Here is a 10,023-nt window from a genome sequence, read left to right as displayed (position 1 = left end):
GTTGGTGATGTAGGCACCAAGGAACTTGAAGCTATCAACCTGTTCCACTACAGCCCCGTCGATGAGAATGGGGGTGTGCTCCGTCCTCCTTTTCCTGTAGTCCACAATCATCTCATTTGTCTTGATCACGTTGAGGGAGAGGTTGTTGTCCTGGCACCACTGTTGTGTCATCTCCAAACTTGATGATGGTGTTGGAGTCGTGCCTGGCCGTGCAGTCATGAGTGAACAGGGAGTACTGGCCACCCCTCATAGCCTGGTTCCTCTCTAGGTTTCTTCCTAGGTTTTGGCCTTTCTAGGAAGTTTTTCCTAGCCACCGTGCTTCTACACCTGCATTGCTTGCTGTTTGGGGTTTTAGGCTGGGTTTCTGTACAGCACTTTGAGATATCAGCTGATGTAAGAAGGGCTATATAAATACATTTGATTTTAAAATTTGATTTGAATACAGGAGGGGACTGAGCACACACCCCTGAGGGGCCGCTGTGTTGAGGATTAGCGTGGCAGATGTGTTGTTACCTACCCTTACTATAGTTTTCTAAGGTTTTCTCAGTACATTCACTCCCCCCTCCCCTACCGCCAAGTCAATTTGAGTTCCCACACACAAACAAGCAACGTAATGATGATACTTGGCTTGTCATACACATGAAGGATGTTTGCTGAGTCATACCTTTCCCCTGGAAGATAGAAATCATATCCACATGCAGGTGTTAAGCCTGGGTTTTGTAGAAATCTTCACAAATCACAGTGTGTTTTATCCCTTTCTAAGATAGTGGAACTACCGTTCAATTGAACCCTTGGTCGTGTTACCTAGTCAAACTCCCACTATAGACTCTTGGGAGAGAAGGGTGTCAGGGAAAAGAGGGGAGGAGGTGAGAGAGGAATGGAGGGAAGGGTTCTCCACTGTGAGGAATGGAGGGAAGGGTTCTCCACTGTGAGGAACGGAGGGAAGGGTTCTCCACTGTGAGGAACGGAGGGAAGGGTTCTCCACTGAGAGGAATGGAGGGAAGGGTTCTCCACTGAGAGGAACGGAGGGAAGGGTTCTCCACTGTGAGGAATGGAGGGAAGGGTTCTCCACTGAGAGGAACGGAGGGAAGGGTTCTCCACTGAGAGGAACGGAGGGAAGGGTTCTCCACTGTGAGGAACGGAGGGAAGGGTTCTCCACTAAGAGGAATGGAGGGAAGGGTTCTCCACTAAGAGAACAGAAGAGTATAAAACTCTGCGGGAACAGTGTGGAACCCGGTGGCCTCCAAACCATACAATCATTTCAATTAACAAGGAACTGGGGGATTGGGGGTTAATCTGTCCCCAGAGAGCGAGAGAGAGTAAATTAGAGAACAAATAAAGGGAGAGAGGGAGACTGGGGAGAGGGAGACTGGGGATAGGATGGGTGGGGAGAGGGAGCCTGGGGAGAGGGAGACTGGGGAGAGGGAGACTGGGGATAGGATGGGTGGGGATAGGATGGGTGGGGAGAAGGAGACTGGGGAGAGGGAGACTGGGGAGAGGGAGACTGGGGATAGGATGGGTGGGGATAGGATGGGTGGGGAGAGGGAAACTGGGGAGAGGGAGACTGGGGATAGGATGGGTGGGGAGAGGGAGACTGGGGAGAGGGAGACTGGGGAGAGGGAGACTGGGGATAGGATGGGTGGGGAGAGCGAGACTGGGGAGAGGGAGACTGGGGATATGGTGGCAGATCATTTCTGTTGGCAATAACATTTAAATATGATAAATTGCTACAGAAATGAAACTGTTCTATTACACTTCAACAAATTACAGAGCAAGAAGGGATGGTTACAGAACTGACATACAGCATAATACTTCATTAAATATGTTATTTCAGACTCCTGAGTGGTGCAGTGGTCTAAGGCACTGCATCACAGTGCTAGCTGTGCCACTAGAGTTCCTGGTTCGAGTCCAGGCTCTGTTGTGACTAGGAGACTCATGGGGTGGCGCACAATTGTCCCAGCGTCGTCCAGGTTAGAGGAGGGTTTGGCCGGATGTCCTAGTCCCATCACGCTCTAGCGACTCCTGTGGTGGGCCGGGTGCATGCACACTGACATGTGTTTCCTCCAACATGTTGGTGTGGCTGGCTTCTGGGTTAAGCGGGCAGTGCGGTTTGGCTGGGTTGTGTTTCAGAGGATGCATGGCTCTTAACGTTTGCCTCTCCCAAGTCCGTATGGGAGTTTCAGCTATAGTAAGGGTAGGTAACAACACATCTGCCACGCTAATCCTCAACACAGCGGCCCCTCAGGGGTGTGTGCTCAGTCCCCTCCTGTACTCAAATCAAATTTTCAAATCAACTGCATTTATATAGCCCTTCTTACATCAGCTGATATCTCAAAGTTCTGTAGAGAAACCCAGCCTAAAACCCCAAACAGTGTAACTACCAATTGGGGAGAAAAAAGGGGTAGAAAAAAATGTTATTTCAGAGGTGTTCATTTGGATTTTCAGTATACGATTTTACACCAGTTGAGTAACCATAAAGGATATCAAATAACAACATGATGTGACATGATACTGATCCCCTCTAGCACTGAGGAGGTTAGCAGGGATTAAAACAACACAAAACAGAAGATAATCCCACAATTTAGGCCCTCCTGGGGAATGCCTTAATTGGTTTTCAATTTATTGGCGGATTTGGGCGGGTACGGGTTAGTGTTATTTGAAAGCCATGAGCCCTCCTCCGCTCTTAAACCCCTCCTTCTACTACCTCCCCAGACTTAGACACACTCATCATTATGATGGAAATGGAAAACACACATCACAAAAAAAGAGGGAATGTTCCTGACATTTTTTGGAGGGGTCCACAGGGCTGCATTGTGGCCCCCCTTTTATTGAAAGTCTATAGAGACTGCTGGGTAATAGAGCAGTAGAGGATTAGGATCAATTTGGAAGATGATTATTGAGCCGAGCTGATAGCGGCTAAAATATCCCTTCCTCCCTTCTCATCCCTCCTTCTCACTAGCAGGGCCTGTGGACGCAGGAGCGATAATCTGGATAGGCTAATCAGGGTTTGGGGGCTATCCCTTCTCACTCAGCCCCAGAGCCCTTGGCTCTGGATCACCATAATAAGGAGCAGAGGGGTGAGGGCCAGGCTGATACAGGGATAGGGCTGCCATGGGGAGCCAGCCGGGGATCACTGACTACCTCTGCATGCCCCAGTGATGTGTTTTAGGTTGGGGTTTGGGTGGGTGGGTGGTGGAGGGGGTCAAATCCTCAGCTCTGGGAATCCAAAGATTGGGGAATCCAAAGGTTATGGAAAGGGATTGGTAGAGGAGGAATGGAGGTGGTGGCAGAATGGCTTATAGGGCAGAATACAAAGAAGAAGGTCTCTTCCGTATGATAAATGACTGAGGAGGAAGCTATTGTGGAGATCTATAGACTTTGAAGTACCTTGGTTTGGGTCTGGAGACCTTTAAACTCAGCTAGGAGTCGGGAGGAGCAGGTCCAAACCTAGAGTCCTTTCCTGCAGTCAAATTACCAAATCGCCCTCTAGTGGCCTCATGGGTGGAATGTTACTAATACTGTTCATAATTTCATAACTAATAAAATAAAATAAAAAATCCATGCCGAAAATCCGGTGTTTCAAACGGTTTAGATATATTTCAGTCTTCTGTGATGAATATAACGTGTAATTTTGGAATGCAACCACAAAATGGAATACATTTCAACTCTATATCTGACATGGTACAGGTGTATTCTTTTTTTTGTTGATGCCCATAACCATGTTTGTGAGGTGTATACTTTTGCTTCAAAGTAGATTTGTTTAAGACTACCAAGAATCACTCTGTGTTACCCTGATTTAGCCCACTGCAGTAAAATGTTTAAGTAGATCAACCAATACTCTTAACTGAACCTTCTCCTCCAATAAAAATCCACCTTCAGGAATCAAACCCACCATGTGATTGGCTCACAGAGATCCTCTTCTGACCAAGGCGCTTTCCATACGCCAGTTAAATGCCAGCAGGGGTTCAGTCTTGATTCCTATTCGCCAGCCAAAGGTGGCTCAACTCCTCAACCTCTTCACCATTCACCCACGCCACCCAAATTCAGCACCCCAGTCCTTTCGCCGCCCCTTTAATTCAGTCACTTTGAAGTACCCCTGGCTGTGGCAGGGAAGGCACTCAATCAATTACGAATGAAATAATCTCTTTACGATATTCCAAGGTTTTCTTTAAGTGGAGGCAAAATGCAGGAAGAGATTACTGAACGCAAATCAGTTTTTAGCCACATCTAAAGTGACAGGAGGAGAATCAGCGCAGGCAATGCTGGGATATAAAAAAATAAAAAAGATTATGTCTAACTGTGTCACCGCAAAATCCCTAACCTGATCCGAGGCAAGAGAGGTGGAAATGGATTATTCCAAGCCACATTTATTAAATGGACCAGGGTTATTCAAAGGGGTTTGCCTGCCGAAGAGAAAACATTCACATATAGCAAAACATCTGTGTAACCTATATTTGTGTGATATATCTGTGGAAGAACACGGCAAAAACAATGAGAGGCTTCTGGTCACACTTTAAATCCAACTTTACTCACTGTCACACATATATCCTGTCTCTCCATCTCACTGTCACACATATATCCTGTCTCTCCATCTCACTGTCACACATATATCCTGTCTCTCCATCTCACTGTCACACATATATCCTGTCTCTCCATCTCACTGTCACACATATATCCTGTCTCTCCATCTCACTGTCACACATATATCCTGTCTCTCCATCTCACTGTCACACATATATCCTGTCTCTCCATCTCACTGTCACACATATATCCTGTCTCTCCATCTCACTGTCACACATATATCCTGTCTCTCCATCTCACTGTCACACATATATCCTGTCTCTCCATCTCACTGTCACACATATATCCTGTCTCACCATCTCACTGTCACACATATATCCTGTCTCTCCATCTCACTGTCACACATATATCCTGTCTCTCCATCTCACTGTCACACATATATCCTGTCTCTCCATCTCACTGTCACACATATATCCTGTCTCTCCATCTCACTGTCACACATATATCCTGTCTCTCCATCTCACTGTCACACATACACTACCATTCAAAAGTTTGGGCTCACTTAGAAATGTCCTTGTTTTTGAAAGAAAAGCAAATTTTTTGTCCATTAAAAGAACATCAAATTGATCAGAAATACAGTGTAGACATTGTCAATGTTGTAAATTACTATTGTTGCTGGAAACGGCAGATTTTTTATGGAATATCTACATAGGCATACAGAGGCCCATTATTAGCAACCATCACTCCTGTGTTCCAATGGCACGTTGTGTTAGCTAATCCAAGTTTGTCATCTTAAAAGGCTAATTGATCATTAGAAAACCCTTTTGCAATTATGTTAGCACAGCTGAAAACTGTTGTACTGATTAAAGAAGAAATAAAACTGGCCTCTTTAGACTAGTTGAGCATTTGTGGGTTCGATTACAGGCTCAAAATGGCCAGAAACAAAGACCTTTCTTCTTAAACTCGTCAGTCTATTCTTGTTCTGAGAAATTAAGGCTATTCCATGCGAGAAATTGCCAAGAAACTGAAGATCTGGTACAACGCTGTGTACTACTCCCTTAACAGAACAGCGCAAACTGGTCTAACCAGAATAGAAAGAGGAGTGGGAGGCCCTGGTGCACAACTGAGCAAGAGGACAAGTACATTAGAGTGTCTAGTTTGAGAAACAGACGCCTCACAAGTCCTCAACTGGCAGCTTCATTAAATAGTACCCGCAAAACACCAGTCTCAAAGTCAACAGTGAAGAGGCGACTCCGGGATGCTGGCCTTCTAGGCAGAGTTCCTCTGTCCAGTGTCTGTGTTCTTTTGCCCATCTTTTCTTTTATTGGCCAGTCTGAGATATGGCTTTTTCTTTGCAACTCTCTGCCTAGATGGTTGCTGATAATGGGCCTCTGTACACCTATGTAGATATTCCATAAAAAATCTGCCATTTCCAGCTATAATGGTAATTTACAACATTAACAATGTCTACACTTTATTTCTGATCAATTTGATGTTATTTTATTGGACAAAAAATTTGCATTTCTTTCAAAAACAAGGACATTTCTAAGTGACCCCAAACCTTTGAACGGTAGTGTATATCTCATCTCTCCTCTCACTGTCATACATACTGTATATCCTGTCTGTCCATCTCTGACTGTCATACCTACACACATACAGTACACATGCACCCACTCCATACCTATTCAATCACACTCTTGTTATGTCTCTCTCTCACATGCATGCGCACACACACACACACACACACACACACACACACACACACACACACACACACACACACACACACACACACACACACATACACACACACACACACACACACACACACACACACACACACACACACACACACACACACACACACACACACACACACACACACACACACACACCAAATGGCAGGCGGGCATGCTGTGTCCTGAAGTGGCAGTAAATAGGAGCTCAGGGAAGTACATTATGACACTAATCAGCCTTCATGCCGCATTTCCCCCGAACCCCTCCTACTGAGCCTCTCCGACTGAGCCTCTCCGACTGAGCCTCCCTCTCACTGAGAGGGGGAACGAGGAAGGGAGTGGTGAGGAGGTGGAGGTGGAGGGGCATGGCCAACCACGTTTAACAGTGCGGGCGCTGCCACCAACCGTGACCGCAACAAGGAACGGCTATTGCCGGTATGCAACAGGTGTGACACCAAAAAAGGTTACAGTGAGGTTGACACAAAAAGAGATAGAGAGAAGTAGACATAAAGAGATAAAGAAGTGGTAACTCAGCCTCGATGGTGTGATAACTCATCCTCAATGGTGTGGTAACTCAGCCTCGATGCTGTGGTAACTCATCCTCGATGGTGTGGTAACTCATCCTCGATGGTGTGGTAACTCAGCCTTGATGGTGTGGTAACTCATCCTCGATGGTGTGGTAACTCAGCCTTGATGGTGTGGTAACTCAGCCTCGATGGTGTGATCACTACCTTGAGACCACATAAATGCAATCTGGGTCTGGTCCTTGGGTCCCTGGATTTTGGAATCTCAATAATACACAGTTTCTCGGTAGGTCTTTGTCGAGGGCTCCTGTCATTCCTTCATCTCCGACGTAGAGTGATCAGAGAGATCATTGGTGACCTATTCAGTAAACCCAGCACTATCGGGCAACCCTCATCACATAGCAAACCATGGCCTCATTGGCACTGGGTCTCTCCGGTCTCCGGCCTCCACTCAGGCCGTATTAGTGTTCACCTCCCTGGCCTGAAGCCCTTATTTCCTCCTGACGGTTGTTTCTGCCGCTGCAAGCTCAACCATCACTCCACATTGATCGGCCCTTCATCCCCAAAGTCCTTCCTGTATACCTGGCTAACGCTGCCTCGCGCCCTCTTCATCCAGATTGAGAAATCAATAACAGAACCAAGTGGGTGGGGTCAGGGGTCGACTAGGTCCTTGACAAGTGTGTCGGGGGAGGGAGGTGTGTATGTGTGTGAAAAGGGAAAGGAATGGCCGAGGCTCTCTGCCAACCAACAGTCTTGTCAGGGATAACATTTACGACCATTGATGAGGCTAAGGTTGTGTGGGTGTGTGTTGTAGAGGCTATCTGTGATGAGGCTAAGGTTGTGTGGGTGTGTGTTGTAGAGGCTATCTGTGATGAGGCTAAGGTTGTGTGTTGTAGAGGCTATCTGTGATGAGGCTAAGGTTGTGTGGGTGTGTGTTGTAGAGGCTATCTGTGATGAGGCTAAGGTTGTGTGGGTGTGTGTTGTAGAGGCTATCTGTGATGAGGCTAAGGTTGTGTGGGTGTGTGTTGTAGAGGCTATCTGTGATGAGCCTAAGGTTGTGTGGGTGTGTGTTGTAGAGGCTATCTGTGATGAGGCTAAGGTTGTGTGGGTGTGTGTTGTAGAGGGTATCTGTGATGAGGCTAAGGTTGTGTGGGTGTGTGTTGTAGAGGCTATCTGTGATGAGGCTAAGGTTGTGTGGGTGTGTGTTGTAGAGGCTATCTGTGATGAGGCTAAGGTTGTGTGGGTGTGTGTTGTAGAGGCTATCTGTGATGAGGCTAAGGTTGTGTGTTGTAGAGGCTATCTGTGATGAGGCTAAGGTTGTGTGGGTGTGTGTTGTAGAGGCTATCTGTGATGAGGCTAAGGTTGTGTGTTGTAGAGGCTATCTGTGATGAGGCTAAGGTTGTGTAGGTATGTGTTGTAGAGGCTATCTGTGATGAGGCTAAGGTTGTGTGGGTGTGTGTTGTAGAGGCTATCTGTGATGAGGCTAAGGTTGTGTAGGTATGTGTTGTAGAGGCTATCTGTGATGAGGCTAAGGTTGTGCGGGTGTGTGTTGTAGAGGCTATCTGTGATGAGGCTAAGGTTGTGTGGGTGTGTGTTGTAGAGGCTATCTGTGATGAGGCTAAGGTTGTGTGGGTGTGTGTTGTAGAGGCTATCTGTGATGAGGCTAAGGTTGTGTGGGTGTGTGTTGTAGAGGCTATCTGTGATGAGGCTAAGGGTGTGTGTTGTAGAGGCTATCTGTGATGAGGCTAAGGTTGTGTGGGTGTGTGTTGTAGAGGCTATCTGTGATGAGGCTAAGGTTGTGTGGGTGTGTGTTGTAGAGGCTATCTGTGATGAGGCTAAGGGTGTGTGTTGTAGAGGCTATCTGTGATGAGGCTAAGGTTGTGTGTTGTAGAGGCTATCTGTGATGAGGCTAAGGTTGTGTGGGTGTGTGTTGTAGAGGCTATCTGTGATGAGGCTAAGATTGTGTGGGTGTGTGTTGTAGAGGCTATCTGTGATGAGGCTAAGGTTGTGTGTTGTAGAGGCTATCTGTGATGAGGCTAAGGGTGTGTGTTGTAGAGGCTATCTGTGATGAGGCTAAGGGTGTGTGTTGTAGAGGCTATCTGTGATGAGGCTAAGGGTGTGCGGGTGTGTGTCCTACCCATGCTAGATTATGGAGGTGTAATTTATAGATCGGCAGGTAAGGGTGCTCTTGAGCGGCTAGATGTTCTTTACCATTCGGCCATCAGATTTGCCACCAATGCTCCTTATCACTGCACTCTATACTCCTCTGTAAACTGGTCATCTCTGTATACCCGTCGCAAGACCCACTGGTTGATGCTTATTTATAAAACCCTCTTAGGCCTCACTCCTCCCTATCTGAGATATCTACTGCAGCCGTCATCCTCCACATACAACACCCGTTCTGCCAGTCACATTCTGTTAAAGGTCCCCAGAGCACACATCCCTGGGTCGCTCCTCTTTTCAGTTCGCTGCAGCTAGCGACTGGAATAAGCTGCAACAAACACTCAAACTGGACAGTTTAATCTCAATCCCTTCATTCAAAGACTCAATCATGGCCACTCTTACTGGCAGATGTGGCTGCTTTGCGTGATGTATTGTTGTCTCTACCTTCTTGCCCTTTGTGCTGTTGTCTGTGCCCAATAATGTTTGTACCATGTTTTGTGCTGCTACCATGTTGTGTTGCTACCATGTTGCTGTTATGTTGTGTTGCTACCACGCTGTGTTGTCATGTGTTGCTGCCTTGCTATGTTGTTGTCTTAGGTCTCTCTTTATGTAGTGTTGTGTTGTCTCTCTTGTTGTGATGTGTGTTTTGTCCTATATTTATATTGTAATTATTATTATTTTTTAAATCCCAGGCCCGCGTCCCCGCAAGAGGACTTTTGCCTTTTGGTAGGCCGTCATTGTAAATATGAATTTGTTCTTAACTGACATGCCTAGTTAAATAAAGGTTAAATAAAATAAAATCAATTAAAGAGGCTATCTGTGATGATGCTAAGGTTGTGTAGGTATGTGTTGTAGAGGCTATCTGTGATGAGGCTAATGTTGTGTGGGTGTGTGTTGTAGAGGCTATCTGTGATGAGGCTAAGGGTGTGCGGGTGTGTGTTGTAGAGGCTATCTGTGATGAGGCTAAGGTTGTGTGGGTGTGTGTTGTAGAGGCTATCTGTGATGAGGCTAAGGGTGTGCGGGTGTGTGTTGTAGAGGCTATCTGTGATGAGGCTAAGGGTGTGTGTTGTAGAGGCTAT

The sequence above is a fragment of the Salvelinus namaycush genome, chromosome 25 (assembly GCF_016432855.1).
Source record: "Salvelinus namaycush isolate Seneca chromosome 25, SaNama_1.0, whole genome shotgun sequence".
Lineage (NCBI taxonomy): Eukaryota > Metazoa > Chordata > Actinopteri > Salmoniformes > Salmonidae > Salvelinus > Salvelinus namaycush.
The sequence above is the reverse complement of the archived record's forward strand: the minus strand, read 5'-3'. Positions refer to the sequence as shown.